This window comes from Daucus carota, chromosome 3 (assembly GCF_001625215.2).
Source record: "Daucus carota subsp. sativus chromosome 3, DH1 v3.0, whole genome shotgun sequence".
Taxonomy (NCBI): Eukaryota; Viridiplantae; Streptophyta; class Magnoliopsida; order Apiales; family Apiaceae; genus Daucus; species Daucus carota.
The window spans coordinates 4,690,063-4,711,268 of record NC_030383.2 but is presented as its reverse complement, the minus strand read 5'-3'; positions in this window follow the sequence as shown (position 1 = coordinate 4,711,268).

The following is a 21,206-nucleotide window of genomic DNA, read 5'->3' as shown; positions in this document are numbered from 1 at the left end:
CAAACTAGGCCTTGGTGTCGACCCCTCAGCTTAAGATTTGCCAAACACATACCCGTAAATCTACAATTTCGTTCCGCAGTTTACTAAGTCACATACTATATTGACATATGCAGTACATTTATGCAAGACAAAACAATGAAATTAACCACAACCAATGCAAACAACACATACCCGTAAATCTACAATTTCGTTCCGCAGTTTACTAAGTCACATACTATATTGACATATGCAGTACATTTATGCAAGACACAACAATGAAATTAACCACAACCAATGCTTCCAAAGATTGTGTGGCACAAAATAAAATACCCATAGTCACCATATGCAGGACAAGTGCAATTTCATGGGTTTGTAATACATCAATTGCAGAACATACTTCGTTTGGCAAATAATAATATAATCCACACCTAAAATGCAGGACAAACAAATACAGTCTAGCGATACATAACAAATGTCACCCATATCAAATGCATTGTCAATTAGCAATTGGCAATCGTAGAAGTCTCAAAACATTTACATATGCTTGCAATGTCAATTAAGCGCACACACCCAATTCAATTTCTAACCAAGCCCCAAAAAATAACAAGAGGGCAACGAGTGATCCGAGAAGCAAAATGTAGGATGACCCATTGAACGAGAGTCCCGGGGTTCTAAAAAACTGGTAATATAGTGCTCGGAACTTCGGCATGAAAGGGAATCGAAGAACAGAAGATGGAGAGTGTGGGGAATACCTGAACTCATAATCGCGAAACCTAGATTTGTCCTGCAGACAAATGTTGAGTCGGTCAATTAAGGCAGATGTTGAGTCCCGCACCTTGGATTAATCACAGCGAACTTCAAGCCTTACTGATAACTGACGTAGTTTGGAGCGGATGATGCAGGATGTGGCTGTGATTAGGAGTTTAAATTTAATTAAAACTGATCCTCCCACAATTGTAATTCAGTAAATCTCAGCCGCAGGATCTGTTTTAAATTTAATGGTAGATCTTAGGGACTCCAATATCTCAATAATGATAGTACCCCATAGATCTCAACTATATATATATATATATATATATATATATATATATCGATTCCAAATATGAGGTCGAAAATGACATTTGAAAACTGGAACTTGAAATCAGGAATTCAGTTGCATATATGGTTGCATATGAGATTGTATTCAGTTGATTCTATTGTAATCTAATGGCCCCGCCAGGGGCACCCATACATCAGTTGCAACTTACAGTTTTCCGTTGCATATGAGGTTGCATATGAGGTTGCACGCAACCTCATATGCAACCTCATATGCAACTAAATGCAACTGAAAACTGTAAGTTCCAACTGAAGTATGGGTGCCCCTGGCGGGGCCATTAGATTGCAATAGAATCAACTGAATGCAACCTCATATGCAACTAAATGCAACTGAAAACTGTAAGTTCCAACTGAAGTATGGGTGCCCCTGGCGGGGCCATTAGATTGCAATAGAATCAACTGAATGCAACCTCATATGCAACTAAATGCAACTGAAAACTGTAAGTTGCAACGGATGTATGGTGTGCCCCTGGCGGGGCCATTAGATTGCAATAGAATCAACTGAATGCAACTGAATACAACCATATGCAACTATATATGCAACTGAATTCCTGATTTCGAGTTCCAGTTTTCAAATGTCATTTTCGACCTCATATTTGGAATCCATATATATATATAACTAGCTTGAATATAGATTTTATTGGTGTAAGAATCTCAGCACATGAGTTAGAGAGAAAAGAAAGAAATCTTTTTTTTTCCCAAAAGAAGTTCTGCCTTTCACAGATACATAAATCCCTTTATATAGGGAGAAAAGAATCCTCTATTGGATTCGTTACAAACAAATGCAAACAAACAACTTTTACAAAGGTAAAAAGAAAACAAATAACTTTTTAAAAAAGTAGACAATATTTGATGCCGGGTGCTACTTTGGGCCCCATCGTCACATCTCATAATGTTTACTTTATACAAAGAAACAAACAACTTTTAAAAAAGTAACTTTAATAAAGCAAGCATTATTGCTGGCTGGAATCTTTGATGATTGAAGTCTTCATCTGGCTGGCTGGTAATAATTTTTACCCTGTGATATTTTTTCCCTCTAGAATTCTTTTGACTAAGAAATTTCTCAAAAGTTTAATATTCCTTTGATTGAGGTAATGACGCCTCAAATTTTCGAAATCTTTTTGGATTTCTTTTGCTGTTCTTTTAGCCTTTTCCTCTGGGGTGGCTTGACAGTACTTTTTATAGATATTATCCGTTTCAACATTGATTCTGAGAATTTCTAAGTTTTTCCTTTTTATTTCTTTAAATTCTCTAGCAAAAGGTATCATTATTCTTGATCCTTTCCTTTCCCCTTAAAATTTGAAGTTGTAAGGGATGCAATTAGACCATCCCAGAAATCTTCAGGAGTAGGAGTATATTCTTCTTCCTGAGATTCTCCTGCTAAAACATTAAAAGAATTGTTAGAATCCATTGATCTTGGTGATGATGCCGTCTTCATTGACTGATCTTCATTAGGAAATGAAAATGTACTGAAGAACTGATTCTTCATATGGTCTAAAACTCTCTTCATGATCTTTTGATCTGATTCATTAGGGAATTTTTTCTGAAAATAAGTTTTCAGATCCTCCATTGGAATCTGCTGTGAACTTTGTTCATCAGGGATTTGTTTTTCATCATGGTTTATTACCATCTTGATATTGGACTCTATTTTCTGAATATCTTCAGAACTCATCTTCGTCCACCATTTGTAGAAGAAATTCCTTTGTAGCAGAGGAATTCCTAGCTTGTCTTTATCGATGGAAATTGTCCATCTCCAAATCCAAGGGATTTGAAATTTTGAGAAAAATATGAAAGGACATTGTCCAAAAATTAATCTTTTAGATTTAATACGTGTTACCAGAGGGCTTTTATCACACCATGAATTATATAAATTCATAATTTTCTCTGGTAAAATTTCAAGAGAAGGGCCAAATTTTGACCACCATTCAAAAAACCAATTGGGAATGTGCTTATTAAGCACTTCAGGGTTTACTGAGAAAAACCAAGAATGTTTATTCTTGGGATTTTGGTAATAAAATGCTTTAGAAAAAGCTTGGATATAATCCCAGTAATTGAAATAAATATATTTACCTTCAGCAATTTTTATTGCTTTACCCTCATTAGGGTTCAATCCCCATTCTCTGGGAGTTAATACCTTGTTGATGTGGCATTTACTAAAGTTTATAAAACTTTCAGGGTTATTGTTCTGATAATGATGAACAATTGTTACCGATTCGGTAATTGTCAACAGAATTTCCAGATATAATCTGGGCTGGTTCTGTAAAGCAGCATAACCTCTGTTTTCGAGGTACCTGGTTTTCAATGACCATCCATCATTTGGAGTCATAAGAATATCTTCTTCTTCAAGATACAGAATATTTTCTGTAATTGGATTTTCAAAGTATTCTTGATCTGGAGAAGTTTCAGAAATTGCTGCCTCTTTAAAAGACATTGTCTTTGATGATGAGGAAGATACATCTTCCTTTTTAGGAGGTGCAGGCAATTGTTGCACATTTCTAACCCGATTATTTCGGTATACTGTCCAGTCTCCAATTAGAGGAACAGTTGATTCTGTATGAGGTAACAAATTGTTACTCCCACGTCCTCGCCCTCGGCCATAGCCGCGGCCTCTGCCCCTATTAGGGGTACTCATTCACCCTGTAAAAATTCGCGGGTTAGATAATCAGCAAGAGAATTATTTTCTCCTTTGATGTATTGAATATCAAATTCAAAAACTGAAAGCTGAGCTTGCCAGCCTGCAAATATTTGCTTGGATACAAGATTCTTGACATCCTTTTCTATTATAGATTTTGCAGAACTACAATCAATTCTGAGTAAGAATTTTTGATTTAATAAGTCATCCTGAAATTTAGAGATGCACTTTATAATAGAAAGCATTTCTTTCTTAATAGTCGAGTATTTCGACTGAGTGAGATTCCATTTTCCCGAAGTAAATCTAACAAGCTCTTCTTTTGAAGTGTTTGGATTTACTTGTTTTAAGATTCCACCATAGCCTACATTAGAGGCATCTGTTTCAACAATTTTAAAATACTTTGGATTTGCCAAAGATAAACAAGGTAAACATTTTACCTTTGTTTTTATTCTCCTTACTGCTAGAGAATGTTCTTCAGTCCATGGCTGAGGAATTTTCTTGAGCCTAGAATACAATATTGCTGTATCTTTAGCTAGGTCTTTATAGTAGTCTGAAACATAGTTCAAACTTCCTAGAAACCTTTGTAACTGTTTAGTATCTAGAATATTATCAGGAAACTTAGAAGCAAATTCTATACTTCTTTCAATTGGAATAATCTTTCCTTGGCTAATCATATGTCCTAAGAATCTAACTTGGACTTGAAAAAGTTTCATTTTTGGAGCAGATATTACTAACCCATTTTTTCTAATTAAATCCTTAAAAATTTTTAAGTGTTTTGTATGTTGATCTATTGTTTTAGAAAACACTAAAACATCATCAATATACACTATTATAAATTCAGTGTAAGGGTTGAATATATCATTCATTATATTCTGAAAATCAGAAGGTGCATTTTTTAAACCGAAAGGTAGGACATTCCATTCATACTGACCAAATGGAACTGTAAATGCAGTTTTATATTTATCAGATTCATTTATTTGAATCTGCCAATATCCAGACTTCATATCGAATTTAGAAAAAATTAAAGCATTATTTAATCTATCTAGTAAATCCTTTTTATTAGGAATTGGGTATCTAACCCATTTTAATACCTTATTAAGGGGTTTATAATTTATAACTAACCTGGGAACACCTCGTTCCTTTTCTGCAGCATTATTAACATAGAATGCTGTGCAACTCCAAGGGGATTTAGATTTTCTAATTAATCCCTTTTCTAAAAGAGAATTTATCTCTTTTTTACACAACTCTAAATATTCATTATTCATTTGAGCTGGTCTAGCTTTAGTAGGAATTTGGTTTTCATTAAAACCATCTATATAAGGAAGAGAAACAACATGTTGTTTTCTATTCCAAAAAGCATTTGGTAAGTCATTACATACTTCATTAAGAAATTGTTTTTCAATAATTTTTATTTTTTCTTTAACTTCGCTTTTATTAAGCTGTTCTTTAATACTTAAAATATTAATTTCTTCTTTAAGAAAATTTAATTGTTTTTCTTTATTAAGAAGAACATCTTTTACCTCATTCAGCATTTGCGTCTGAGGGTCTGTTATGAAGTTAAATTTAACTTCTTTACCATTTATGGTAGCTAGGATTCCTTTAGTGTCGATTTTATTAATCGGCATTAGCATATGCAAAAAAGGAGTTCCTAATATTATCCTATGAGTAATATTTTTTACAAGGATAAAAAACGCGGGTAAACAAACATCTTTGTTACACACATACGCATTAGATAATTTATAATTTATATCTAACTTACTACCTCCTGCTGCTGTCAGCGATCTAGTAGTTTTTTCAAAATACTTGGTGGGAATTATTCCCTCTTTTATGCAGTTTAAATCTGCACCACTATCGATTAAAGCAATTTCATCTTTTAAAATGAAATTTTTATCAATTACTAAAGTAATTTTAACAAACCATTTTTGTGAAGTTACTTGATTTAAAAGATGTAAATATTCTTCATTCGCAGTACTTTCTTCTATTGGGGTTTTGTCTTTGATTAAATTTTTATCTTTATCAGAGGATTTTGTCTCTAATAAAGTTAATCTTCTTGATAGATTAAAATTATTTTGTTTTATATCAGAAATTTCTGATTTTAAGAAATTAACTTCTCTTTTGAGATCACTAATAGAAACTGGAGTTTCTTTAGTGTTAGATTGTTGAAACCTATTTAAAACCTCACTTAATTGATAAGGTGCCTCAATTATTTTAGGTGTTTCTGAGTTATCTCTTATTAAGGTTTCGATTAATTTTCTTTTTAATTCGGAGTCCTTAATTAACTCTAAAGCCTTTAAGACTTTATCTTGATCTTCTGAAAGGACATTTAATCCATTCATTTCAACTATTGATTTCCAATAGTTTATTTCGTTACATTGACAATTATTATTGTCAGAATTAGAGGAAGATTGATCATCTAACTCTAAATTATCTTCTTCAGAAGATATTTCTGAATCAGAATTAAGAAGAACTTTTTCTAATTGCAATCTTAGTTGCTCATCCTTAATTTCATTAAGGGCTTTCTTTGTCCAACATTGGTTGGCATAGTGACCAATTTTACCACATTTATGGCAAGTTATGTCAAGCTTTTTAGCTTTTCTTTTTCCCGGTTTAGGCATAAAAGATTTGTCTTTTGGCCTAGACTTATTATAAAATTTTCTTTTGTAATTTTTTTTATAAGAATTGTCATTTGGAATATTTTTAAACTTATTTTTATGTGGTTTATATTTTTTAGAAATCATTTTTCTTTTATTATCTATCCTAGGAGGTTTGAACTATGTTTCAGACTACTATAAAGACCTAGCTAAAGATACAGCAATATTGTATTCTAGGCTCAAGAAAATTCCTCAGCCATGGACTGAAGAACATTCTCTAGCAGTAAGGAGAATAAAAACAAAGGTAAAATGTTTACCTTGTTTATCTTTGGCAAATCCAAAGTATTTTAAAATTGTTGAAACAGATGCCTCTAATGTAGGCTATGGTGGAATCTTAAAACAAGTAAATCCAAACACTTCAAAAGAAGAGCTTGTTAGATTTACTTCGGGAAAATGGAATCTCACTCAGTCGAAATACTCGACTATTAAGAAAGAAATGCTTTCTATTATAAAGTGCATCTCTAAATTTCAGGATGACTTATTAAATCAAAAATTCTTACTCAGAATTGATTGTAGTTCTGCAAAATCTATAATAGAAAAGGATGTCAAGAATCTTGTATCCAAGCAAATATTTGCAGGCTGGCAAGCTCAGCTTTCAGTTTTTGAATTTGATATTCAATACATCAAAGGAGAAAATAATTCTCTTGCTGATTATCTAACCCGCGAATTTTTACAGGGTGAATGAGTACCCCTAATAGGGGCAGAGGCCGCGGCTATGGCCGAGGGCGAGGACGTGGGAGTAACAATTTGTTACCTCATACAGAATCAACTGTTCCTCTAATTGGAGACTGGACAGTATACCGAAATAATCGGGTTAGAAATGTGCAACAATTGCCTGCACCTCCTAAAAAGGAAGATGTATCTTCCTCATCATCAAAGACAATGTCTTTTAAAGAGGCAGCAATTTCTGAAACTTCTCCAGATCAAGAATACTTTGAAAATCCAATTACAGAAAATATTCTGTATCTTGAAGAAGAAGATATTCTTATGACTCCAAATGATGGATGGTCATTGAAAACCAGGTACCTCGAAAACAGAGGTTATGCTGCTTTACAGAACCAGCCCAGATTATATCTGGAAATTCTGTTGACAATTACCGAATCGGTAACAATTGTTCATCATTATCAGAACAATAACCCTGAAAGTTTTATAAACTTTAGTAAATGCCACATCAACAAGGTATTAACTCCCAGAGAATGGGGATTGAACCCTAATGAGGGTAAAGCAATAAAAATTGCTGAAGGTAAATATATTTATTTCAATTACTGGGATTATATCCAAGCTTTTTCTAAAGCATTTTATTACCAAAATCCCAAGAATAAACATTCTTGGTTTTTCTCAGTAAACCCTGAAGTGCTTAATAAGCACATTCCCAATTGGTTTTTTGAATGGTGGTCAAAATTTGGCCCTTCTCTTGAAATTTTACCAGAGAAAATTATGAATTTATATAATTCATGGTGTGATAAAAGCCCTCTGGTAACACGTATTAAATCTAAAAGATTAATTTTTGGACAATGTCCTTTCATATTTTTCTCAAAATTTCAAATCCCTTGGATTTGGAGATGGACAATTTCCATCGATAAAGACAAGCTAGGAATTCCTCTGCTACAAAGGAATTTCTTCTACAAATGGTGGACGAAGATGAGTTCTGAAGATATTCAGAAAATAGAGTCCAATATCAAGATGGTAATAAACCATGATGAAAAACAAATCCCTGATGAACAAAGTTCACAGCAGATTCCAATGGAGGATCTGAAAACTTATTTTCAGAAAAAATTCCCTAATGAATCAGATCAAAAGATCATGAAGAGAGTTTTAGACCATATGAAGAATCAGTTCTTCAGTACATTTTCATTTCCTAATGAAGATCAGTCAATGAAGACGGCATCATCACCAAGATCAATGGATTCTAACAATTCTTTTAATGTTTTAGCAGGAGAATCTCAGGAAGAAGAATATACTCCTACTCCTGAAGATTTCTGGGATGGTCTAATTGCATCCCTTACAACTTCAAATTTTAAGGGGAAAGGAAAGGATCAAGAATAATGATACCTTTTGCTAGAGAATTTAAAGAAATAAAAAGGAAAAACTTAGAAATTCTCAGAATCAATGTTGAAACGGATAATATCTATAAAAAGTACTGTCAAGCCACCCCAGAGGAAAAGGCTAAAAGAACAGCAAGAGAAATCCAAAAAGATTTCGAAAATTTGAGGCGTCATTACCTCAATCAAAGGAATATTAAACTTTTGAGAAATTTCTTAGTCAAAAGAATTCTAGAGGGAAAAAATATCACAGGGTAAAAATTATTACCAGCCAGCCAGATGAAGACTTCAATCATCAAAGATTCCAACCAGCAATAATGCTTGCTTTATTAAAGTTACTTTTTTAAAAGTTGTTTGTTTCTTTGTATAAAATAAACATTATGAGATGTGACGATGGGGCCCAAAGTAGCACCCGGCATCAAATATTGTCTACTTTTTTAAAAAGTTATTTGTTTTCTTTTTACCTTTGTAAAAGTTGTTTGTTTGCATTTGTTTGTAACGAATCCAATAGAGGATTCTTTTCTCCCTATATAAAGGGATTTATGTATCTGTGAAAGGCAGAACTTCTTTTGGGAAATAAAAGATTTCTTTCTTTTCTCTCTAACTCATGTGCTGAGATTCTTACACCAATAAAATCTATATTCAAGCTAGTTGGTATCAGAGCGAGGTTTTCCTAAATCAAAAGCGAATTGTTCACAGAATTCACCAAGTTGGTGTTTTTCTGAAAGCTTTTGCTTTTTTAATTGGTTTTTTAGCTTAATGTCATTACATAAAGCTAATCCTTCATTAATACAACTAACAATTAGTTGTCCGTAGGTCAAATCGGAATAATTAATATTTATTCCATCGTTCTTATTTCTAAGTTGTTGCCGAACTTTTTCAGCAAAAAGATGAGGTAGTCCGTCTATAAATTTAGACTTCCAATGAATTGAATTAGGGTTTGTTAACTGATAAACCCTTGATAAGAAAGTATCTTTATACCATCTAAAATGAGTTAAAGATGGACATCTAAGGTTTTGTAAGAGAGTTTGAATTTTCTCCCCTATTGGGGTTGTAGTTCCTACAAAATGTTGTAGAATAGCTAGACACAGTGTATAAACCGCATCTTCTTCTCAAGTAGTAGTTATACTGCTACTAGCCTCGTTAGGTTCTATTTTTATTAATTTCTTATGATTAAGAATTTCTCTTTTTTGGGTATCATTTAAGTAATGATCCCACCATCCTCTTAACTGACCTATGAAGCCAGTGGCTATGAATGATGCTATAGTACTATCAGTATTATTATGTTGTTTACAGACGGTAGAATACATAATAATTCTGTGTATTACATCAACTATCTGTTTATCATTTAAACCATCAATGTTCCATTCATAGATAGTTTTTCCTGAATAAGAATTTTGAAAAGATTCAGGTTCTTCAAATAGAAGATCTTGCGGGGAAGGTCTCTTGTAATAATATTTTTCAAGAGGTTTTGGAGTATAAATAGGATTTATACTTTCAGAATTTAATTTCTGATTTCCAAACATCTCAATTAATTGATTGACATCGCCTATTTGGCTGTCATTTTCGGAGTCTTCTGTTCCATTAGAAGACTCTACTTCTGACTGTTCTGCTTCAGAAACAGTTCTTAGGCTCATTTCTTTGAGTTTTTGTTCAAGAATTTGAACAAAATTATCTTGATTTGTTTCCATCTTAAATCCTTGTATGGAAACAGGAGGTTGAATCATGGGAGTTTCTTCTTTCGAAGAACATGACTCTTCTTTCTTCTCCTCTGTTTTACTAATCTTTTCTAAGATTAATTTTTGTTGCTCAATTTGAGTCTTAATAAGTTTTTGAAGATTATAAACTTCTTGCTCAACAGAGATTAATTGATCTCCTAAGCAATTCAAATATGTATTAGTATAGTTTTGTGACCTAATAATCGAATTTAATTCTTTTATGGTCACTTGAGCATTCTCAACCTTTTGCAAATTTAAATAGGCTGTAGCTTCAGTATTACTATTTAAAAAAATTGTTTTTTCTGGGGGAAACCTGGATATGGTTTCTCCTTGATTAGTCTTCCAAGTTTTTAGTAAGACTAATATTTCTCCTTTAATGTTATTAATATAATTATTAATAAACCATCTGACAAAAAATATAATATCATTAGTTTTTGTCATATAATCATAATATTGATTTTTAAAATTTTTTAATTCTTCAGGATTGTATTTATTAAAATACCAATTCCTAAATCGTTTATTTTCTTCTCCTAGAAATTCTCTATTGAGAATTTTTCTGAACTCACTTCCTGGGTTTAAATTAATCATTTAAATGGAAGCTCATTTCAGATTGAGTAGGCGACTGTCTACTCTGATTATAAATTCCTTCTGGAATTTTATTTTGACTTATTCTTATTGTCTCTACAGATCCTGTTTCTTCTCTTAATTGAGAAGTGGAAGCCCTAGCTGATTCGTTAGGGATCGAATAGTACTCACTAGGAGTAGAGTACCTAGAGGATATGGTCCTGGGAAGTCTTAATGTTCTTTGAGAACCAAATCTTACTTCGACATCTCCTTCTGATGTCTCAACAATTTGATCTATTTCTTGATTTATTATTGGCTTGGGATCTAATTCTTGAGGAAGATTCCAAGTCTCAGGAAAATTAATTTCATTCCACTTAATCAATCTATTAGTGGCTATGTTTGAAGTTAACAAATTAGTTTGAACCACAGTTGTAGTTCCTGGAGGGGCTAATATCTTTTTATTGATATTAGGGTTCAAAGTTTGTAGAACCTTATAGTACACTCTATAGCATATAGCTATTATTTCACTACCTGGTTTAAAATTATAACCATTGGTATGAATTGATAGTTGCATAGCATCTAACAAATTACTATCTGTTAAAGATAGGGTTAAGTTTGGGGATACGTCAAAATAGACGGGTCCGTGGCATAGGCTGGTTTCTATTAAAGCAGCTAGAGAAGGTTTAAAGTCTCTACATCTACCATCTCTTATATATGCCATGATACTAGAGTTTACTCCTAACAGTGTTAGGGGCTTAAAAGCTACTTGAATTAATCCAATATGGATAAATCTGTGTTGTTTAAAAGGAGCTAAATCCTTTTTAGTTAATAACCTAATCGTCTGAGATCTATCAGATATTCTGATAGTTTGTTCTAAAGTCTTAATAGCAAATCTTGCTTTGAGATCTAGAAATCCTATTTCATATATCTTATTAGGAGCAACAGAGGGTATTACCCACTTGTTTAATTTATCCAAATTCTTTGGATATTCAATTAATTCTGCATTTTTTACAGAATCATTTTGATGATCATTATCATCCCAGTCACCTTGAGACATATCTCTCAAAATCTAAAAACGTTGTGGTAGTAAGCTAATTGTATCTAGAATCAAGACTTATTAAGAAAAACATGAAATTTAAATCTTTTTTTATCTTTGTTTTCACTATCAACCTAAAGGGATAGACAGGGAAAAACCCAACGAAACCAAAGATGAATAAAATACTTTTAGCAAAAACATTCCTATTTTTCTCATCAAACAAATCGCCTATTCTCGGCTTTAAAAAGATGATACTTTCAGAAAGACACTAAAAGCATTTCAATTTTTTTTTTTTTTTTTTCTTTTTCGTTTCGATTCTAGAACATCATCTTACTAACCACAACAGCAGTTTAGCTATACATTAAAATACTGTAAATTAAATAGAAAGATTAGGTACCTTTCTTCCAAGGGTTTTGGCTCTGATACCAACTAGCTTGAATATAGATTTTATTGGTGTAAGAATCTCAGCACATGAGTTAGAGAGAAAAGAAAGAAATCTTTTATTTCCCAAAAGAAGTTCTGCCTTTCACAGATACATAAATCCCTTTATATAGGGAGAAAAGAATCCTCTATTGGATTCGTTACAAACAAATGCAAACAAACAACTTTTACAAAGGTAAAAAGAAAACAAATAACTTTTTAAAAAAGTAGACAATATTTGATGCCGGGTGCTACTTTGGGCCCCATCGTCACATCTCATAATGTTTACTTTATACAAAGAAACAAACAACTTTTAAAAAAGTAACTTTAATAAAGCAAGCATTATTGCTGGCTGGAATCTTTGATGATTGAAGTCTTCATCTGGCTGGCTGGTAATAATTTTTACCCTGTGATATTTTTTCCCTCTAGAACTTCTTTTGGGAAATAAAAGATTTCTTTCTTTTCTCTCTAACTCATGTGCTGAGCAAATATTTGCAGGCTGGCAAGCTCAGCTTTCAGTTTTTGAATTTGATATTCAATACATCAAAGGAGAAAATAATTCTCTTGCTGATTATCTAACCCGCGAATTTTTACAGGGTGAATGAGTACCCCTAATAGGGGCAGAGGCCGCGGCTATGGCCGAGGGCGAGGACGTGGGAGTAACAATTTGTTACCTCATACAGAATCAACTGTTCCTCTAATTGGAGACTGGACAGTATACCGAAATAATCGGGTTAGAAATGTGCAACAATTGCCTGCACCTCCTAAAAAGGAAGATGTATCTTCCTCATCATCAAAGACAATGTCTTTTAAAGAGGCAGCAATTTCTGAAACTTCTCCAGATCAAGAATACTTTGAAAATCCAATTACAGAAAATATTCTGTATCTTGAAGAAGAAGATATTCTTATGACTCCAAATGATGGATGGTCATTGAAAACCAGGTACCTCGAAAACAGAGGTTATGCTGCTTTACAGAACCAGCCCAGATTATATCTGGAAATTCTGTTGACAATTACCGAATCGGTAACAATTGTTCATCATTATCAGAACAATAACCCTGAAAGTTTTATAAACTTTAGTAAATGCCACATCAACAAGGTATTAACTCCCAGAGAATGGGGATTGAACCCTAATGAGGGTAAAGCAATAAAAATTGCTGAAGGTAAATATATTTATTTCAATTACTGGGATTATATCCAAGCTTTTTCTAAAGCATTTTATTACCAAAATCCCAAGAATAAACATTCTTGGTTTTTCTCAGTAAACCCTGAAGTGCTTAATAAGCACATTCCCAATTGGTTTTTTGAATGGTGGTCAAAATTTGGCCCTTCTCTTGAAATTTTACCAGAGAAAATTATGAATTTATATAATTCATGGTGTGATAAAAGCCCTCTGGTAACACGTATTAAATCTAAAAGATTAATTTTTGGACAATGTCCTTTCATATTTTTCTCAAAATTTCAAATCCCTTGGATTTGGAGATGGACAATTTCCATCGATAAAGACAAGCTAGGAATTCCTCTGCTACAAAGGAATTTCTTCTACAAATGGTGGACGAAGATGAGTTCTGAAGATATTCAGAAAATAGAGTCCAATATCAAGATGGTAATAAACCATGATGAAAAACAAATCCCTGATGAACAAAGTTCACAGCAGATTCCAATGGAGGATCTGAAAACTTATTTTCAGAAAAAATTCCCTAATGAATCAGATCAAAAGATCATGAAGAGAGTTTTAGACCATATGAAGAATCAGTTCTTCAGTACATTTTCATTTCCTAATGAAGATCAGTCAATGAAGACGGCATCATCACCAAGATCAATGGATTCTAACAATTCTTTTAATGTTTTAGCAGGAGAATCTCAGGAAGAAGAATATACTCCTACTCCTGAAGATTTCTGGGATGGTCTAATTGCATCCCTTACAACTTCAAATTTTAAGGGGAAAGGAAAGGATCAAGAATAATGATACCTTTTGCTAGAGAATTTAAAGAAATAAAAAGGAAAAACTTAGAAATTCTCAGAATCAATGTTGAAACGGATAATATCTATAAAAAGTACTGTCAAGCCACCCCAGAGGAAAAGGCTAAAAGAACAGCAAGAGAAATCCAAAAAGATTTCGAAAATTTGAGGCGTCATTACCTCAATCAAAGGAATATTAAACTTTTGAGAAATTTCTTAGTCAAAAGAATTCTAGAGGGAAAAAATATCACAGGGTAAAAATTATTACCAGCCAGCCAGATGAAGACTTCAATCATCAAAGATTCCAGCCAGCAATAATGCTTGCTTTATTAAAGTTACTTTTTTAAAAGTTGTTTGTTTCTTTGTATAAAGTAAACATTATGAGATGTGACGATGGGGCCCAAAGTAGCACCCGGCATCAAATATTGTCTACTTTTTTAAAAAGTTATTTGTTTTCTTTTTACCTTTGTAAAAGTTGTTTGTTTGCATTTGTTTGTAACGAATCCAATAGAGGATTCTTTTCTCCCTATATAAAGGGATTTATGTATCTGTGAAAGGCAGAACTTCTTTTGGGAAATAAAAGATTTCTTTCTTTTCTCTCTAACTCATGTGCTGAGATTCTTACACCAATAAAATCTATATTCAAGCTAGTTGGTATCATATTGTTGCTGCGAAGTTAGTTGGAAGTTAGTTTGTTAGTTGGAAGTTAGTAGTTAGTTGGAAGTTAGTTTGTTAGTTGGAAGTTAGTTGGTATCAGAGCCAAAACCCTTGGAAGAAAGGTACCTAATCTTTCTATTTAATTTACAGTATTTTAATGCATAGCTAAACTGCTGTTGTGGTTAGTAAGATGATGTTCTAGAATCGAAACGAAAAGAAAAAAAAAAAAAAAAAAAAAAAAATTTGAAATGCTTTTAGTGTCTTTCTGAAAGTATCATCTTTTTAAAGCCGAGAATAGGCGATTTGTTTGATGAGAAAAATAGGAATGTTTTTGCTAAAAGTATTTTATTCATCTTTGGTTTCGTTGGGTTTTTCCCTGTCTATCCCTTTAGGTTGATAGTGAAAACAAAGATAAAAAAAAAAGATTTAAATTTCATGTTTTTCTTAATAAGTCTTGATTCTAGATACAATTAGCTTACTACCACAACGTTTTTAGATTTTGAGAGATATGTCTCAAGGTGACTGGGATGATAATGATCATCAAAATGATTCTGTAAAAAATGCAGAATTAATTGAATATCCAAAGAATTTGGATAAATTAAACAAGTGGGTAATACCCTCTGTTGCTCCTAATAAGATATATGAAATAGGATTTCTAGATCTCAAAGCAAGATTTGCTATTAAGACTTTAGAACAAACTATCAGAATATCTGATAGATCTCAGACGATTAGGTTATTAACTAAAAAGGATTTAGCTCCTTTTAAACAACACAGATTTATCCATATTGGATTAATTCAAGTAGCTTTTAAGCCCCTAACACTGTTAGGAGTAAACTCTAGTATCATGGCATATATAAGAGATGGTAGATGTAGAGACTTTAAACCTTCTCTAGCTGCTTTAATAGAAACCAGCCTATGCCACGGACCCGTCTATTTTGACGTATCCCCAAACTTAACCCTATCTTTAACAGATAGTAATTTGTTAGATGCTATGCAACTATCAATTCATACCAATGGTTATAATTTTAAACCAGGTAGTGAAATAATAGCTATATGCTATAGAGTGTACTATAAGGTTCTACAAACTTTGAACCCTAATATCAATAAAAAGATATTAGCCCCTCCAGGAACTACAACTGTGGTTCAAACTAATTTGTTAACTTCAAACATAGCCACTAATAGATTGATTAAGTGGAATGAAATTAATTTTCCTGAGACTTGGAATCTTCCTCAAGAATTAGATCCCAAGCCAATAATAAATCAAGAAATAGATCAAATTGTTGAGACATCAGAAGGAGATGTCGAAGTAAGATTTGGTTCTCAAAGAACATTAAGACTTCCCAGGACCATATCCTCTAGGTACTCTACTCCTAGTGAGTACTATTCGATCCCTAACGAATCAGCTAGGGCTTCCACTTCTCAATTAAGAGAAGAAACAGGATCTGTAGAGACAATAAGAATAAGTCAAAATAAAATTCCAGAAGGAATTTATAATCAGAGTAGACAGTCGCCTACTCAATCTGAAATGAGCTTCCATTTAAATGATTAATTTAAACCCAGGAAGTGAGTTCAGAAAAATTCTCAATAGAGAATTTCTAGGAGAAGAAAATAAACGATTTAGGAATTGGTATTTTAATAAATACAATCCTGAAGAATTAAAAAATTTTAAAAATCAATATTATGATTATATGACAAAAACTAATGATATTATATTTTTTGTCAGATGGTTTATTAATAATTATATTAATAACATTAAAGGAGAAATATTAGTCTTACTAAAAACTTGGAAGACTAATCAAGGAGAAACCATATCCAGGTTTCCCCCAGAAAAAACAATTTTTTTAAATAGTAATACTGAAGCTACAGCCTATTTAAATTTGCAAAAGGTTGAGAATGCTCAAGTGACCATAAAAGAATTAAATTCGATTATTAGGTCACAAAACTATACTAATACATATTTGAATTGCTTAGGAGATCAATTAATCTCTGTTGAGCAAGAAGTTTATAATCTTCAAAAACTTATTAAGACTCAAATTGAGCAACAAAAATTAATCTTAGAAAAGATTAGTAAAACAGAGGAGAAGAAAGAAGAGTCATGTTCTTCGAAAGAAGAAACTCCCATGATTCAACCTCCTGTTTCCATACAAGGATTTAAGATGGAAACAAATCAAGATAATTTTGTTCAAATTCTTGAACAAAAACTCAAAGAAATGAGCCTAAGAACTGTTTCTGAAGCAGAACAGTCAGAAGTAGAGTCTTCTAATGGAACAGAAGACTCCGAAAATGACAGCCAAATAGGCGATGTCAATCAATTAATTGAGATGTTTGGAAATCAGAAATTAAATTCTGAAAGTATAAATCCTATTTATACTCCAAAACCTCTTGAAAAATATTATTACAAGAGACCTTCCCCGCAAGATCTTCTATTTGAAGAACCTGAATCTTTTCAAAATTCTTATTCAGGAAAAGCTATCTATGAATGGAACATTGATGGTTTAAATGATAAACAGATAGTTGATGTAATACACAGAATTATTATGTATTCTACCGTCTGTAAACAACATAATAATACTGATAGTACTATAGCATCATTCATAGCCACTGGCTTCATAGGTCAGTTAAGAGGATGGTGGGATCATTACTTAAATGATACCCAAAAAAGAGAAATTCTTAATCATAAGAAATTAATAAAAATAGAACCTAACGAGGCTAGTAGCAGTATAACTACTACTGGAGAAGAAGATGCGGTTTATACACTGTGTCTAGCTATTCTACAACATTTTGTAGGAACTACAACCCCAATAGGGGAGAAAATTCAAACTCTCTTACAAAACCTTAGATGTCCATCTTTAACTCATTTTAGATGGTATAAAGATACTTTCTTATCAAGGGTTTATCAGTTAACAAACCCTAATTCAATTCATTGGAAGTCTAAATTTATAGACGGACTACCTCATCTTTTTGCTGAAAAAGTTCGGCAACAACTTAGAAATAAGAACGATGGAATAAATATTAATTATTCCGATTTGACCTACGGACAACTAATTGTTAGTTGTATTAATGAAGGATTAGCTTTATGTAATGACATTAAGCTAAAAAACCAATTAAAAAAGCAAAAGCTTTCAGAAAAACACCAACTTGGTGAATTCTGTGAACAATTCGCTTTTGATTTAGGAAAACCTCCTAGGATAGATAATAAAAGAAAAATGATTTCTAAAAAATATAAACCACATAAAAATAAGTTTAAAAATATTCCAAATGACAATTCTTATAAAAAAAATTACAAAAGAAAATTTTATAATAAGTCTAGGCCAAAAGACAAATCTTTTATGCCTAAACCGGGAAAAAGAAAAGCTAAAAAGCTTGACATAACTTGCCATAAATGTGGTAAAATTGGTCACTATGCCAACCAATGTTGGACAAAGAAAGCCCTTAATGAAATTAAGGATGAGCAACTAAGATTGCAATTAGAAAAAGTTCTTCTTAATTCTGATTCAGAAATATCTTCTGAAGAAGATAATTTAGAGTTAGATGATCAATCTTCCTCTAATTCTGACAATAATAATTGTCAATGTAACGAAATAAACTATTGGAAATCAATAGTTGAAATGAATGGATTAAATGTCCTTTCAGAAGATCAAGATAAAGTCTTAAAGGCTTTAGAGTTAATTAAGGACTCCGAATTAAAAAGAAAATTAATCGAAACCTTAATAAGAGATAACTCAGAAACACCTAAAATAATTGAGGCACCTTATCAATTAAGTGAGGTTTTAAATAGGTTTCAACAATCTAACACTAAAGAAACTCCAGTTTCTATTAGTGATCTCAAAAGAGAAGTTAATTTCTTAAAATCAGAAATTTCTGATATAAAACAAAATAATTTTAATCTATCAAGTATATATAGGCTCATGATCAAATAGAAACCAATTTTAAAATAAAAACTAGAAACCAATACAACTTAGTGATATTCTCAGTACAATTTAGTGATTATCTCTTTAGGATTTAGTGATCTGTGCTGCAGAATTTAGTGAAAACTCAATCTCCAGATATTAACCAGCTTAGAATCTCTAGATCTGTTCATGTTTTCGATTCAGATGGTGGTGATAGTGGTGGAGATGGTGGAGGTGAAGGTGGAGATGGAGGAAAGATGATTGTAGCGGAGGTTTGGGCGGCTTGAAGTAGGGGGTTGGAGCGTTGCCGGAATAGTGGCGGCTCCGCCTTTGAAGTTGAGTCGAGGTGGAGAAAGAAGTATGAACGAATCTGAAGGAGGTTGAAGCGGCGATTAAGATGGGCCTGGTGAAGATGGAGGTGTGGAGGTTGTGTTGTTAAAGAAATAATGGAGGTGGAGGTGGAGATGGAGGTGGTGGTTATGGAGGGGGTGGGCGGCATAGAGGTGGTAGTGGTTATGAAGGAGGCGACGACGGAGGTGGTGGTAGTGGAGGTGGGGTTGGTGAAGATGGAGGTGGGTTTGATGAAGATGGAGGTGGAGATGGGGTTGTTTAAAAATTTAGTGGTATTTGCTTTAGGATTTAGTGATATTTCAGTTTGGTTTTTAGTTTCTAGGATAAGGAGGTTTCTATTGGAGTAAAACTCTCTCTCTCTCTCTCTCTATATATATATATATATATATATATATATATATATATATATATATATATATCGACTCCAATGATGAGGTCGAAAATGACATTTGAAAACTGAAACTTGAAATCATGATTTGTAGTTGCATATATGGTTGCATATGCAACCACCGTATTTTTGGAAAATATTTTCAAAAAGGTAGTATTTTTGAAAATATTTTAGAGATTTGAAAATAAGATTGGATAAGGTAGTATTTTTGAAAATAAGATTGAAAAAACAATATACAAGATAATTCCCCTTGATTTTTTAGTTAATCAATTATTCGTTTTATGACTACTTTCTTTTTAAGGTTGCAAATGGATGTGCTTTAATGGATTGCACAAATTTTGTATGGAAATCCTTGCATAGGAATCTTGTTGGTTTTGATTATGAGCGTTTACATGACATATATAAAAAAAATAATTCGATTATTGTTAAATTGTTTTTAGTTCGATTTTTGTAAAAAATATGATAAAATAATAGTCTTTATTTCAAGTGTCAAGAGCAACTGCAATCGATTGAATCCGTTAGATAAATGTGTCTAGCTGGTAACAAAAAGTACTCACCTTCACCTGTCGCATTGACTAAATTTTGATCAATAATTAGTAATTTTTTATATAATTTTGTAAATTGAAAAAATATATTTTAAAATAGAATAGACGTAGATTCTAGTAATATATTTATCATAAAATTTTCTAATTATTTTATATAAATAAATTTCAATCAAATTTTGGTCAATATAATTATAAAAAATCAACCAAGACAAAATATATATTAGACACGTAGAGTAAAAAATATTGATATCCTTCCCCTTTTTCACAACTCCAATGGCTCTTAGTTATATTTTGGGAAATCTACAAAACTACCTACCTTTTCTTTTATTGTTTTCAAAAATACTACCTTCCAGAATTATTTTTAAAAATACCTTTTCATAAAAAAAAAAATTTCAAATATACTGTTTGCAACTTTTGCAACCTCATTTGCAACTACAGGTATATATATATATATATATATATCGATTCCGAAAATGAGGTCGAAAATGACATTTGAAAACTGGAACTTGAAATCAGGATTTGTAATTGCATATATGGTTGCATATGGTTGTATTCAGTTGCATATGGTTGCATTCAGTTGATTCTATTGTAATCTAATGGCCCCGCCAGGGGCACACCATACATCTGTTGTTACTTACAGTTTTCAGTTGCATTTAGTTGCAACTGAGGTTGCAAAAGTTGCAACTGCAGTTGCAACCTCATTTGCAACTTTTGCAACCTCATTTACAACTATATATAGTTTTCAGTTGCATTTAGTTGCAACTGAGGTTGCAAATGAAGTTGCAACTGCAGTTGCAAAAGTTGCAACTGCAGTTGCAACTTCATTTGCAACCTCATTTGCAACTTTTGCAACTTACAGTTTTCAGTTGAACTAGTTGCAAATGCAGTTGAACAGTTGCAACTGCAGTTGCAACAGTTGCAACAGTTGCAACTTTCCATTTTTATTTGCAACTTTTGCAACCTCATTTGCAACTTTTGCAAACTCATTTGCAACTTTTGCAACCTCATTTGCAACTTTTACGGCTGCGCCGCCCAAGGTTGCAAATGAGGTTGCAAAAGTTGCAAATCGTATTTTTGAAAAAAAAATTTTATGAAAAGGTATTTTTAAAAACAATGAAAAAGATGGTAGTATTTTTAAAAAAATAATTTTACAGATGGGTATTTTTAAAAAGATCCCTTATATTTTTACCTATCCAATTGTGAGAATATGTGTTGAATGAGTAGGGATGGCGACCGATCGGGTACCGATCCATTATATTTCGGGTCGGGTCGGGTT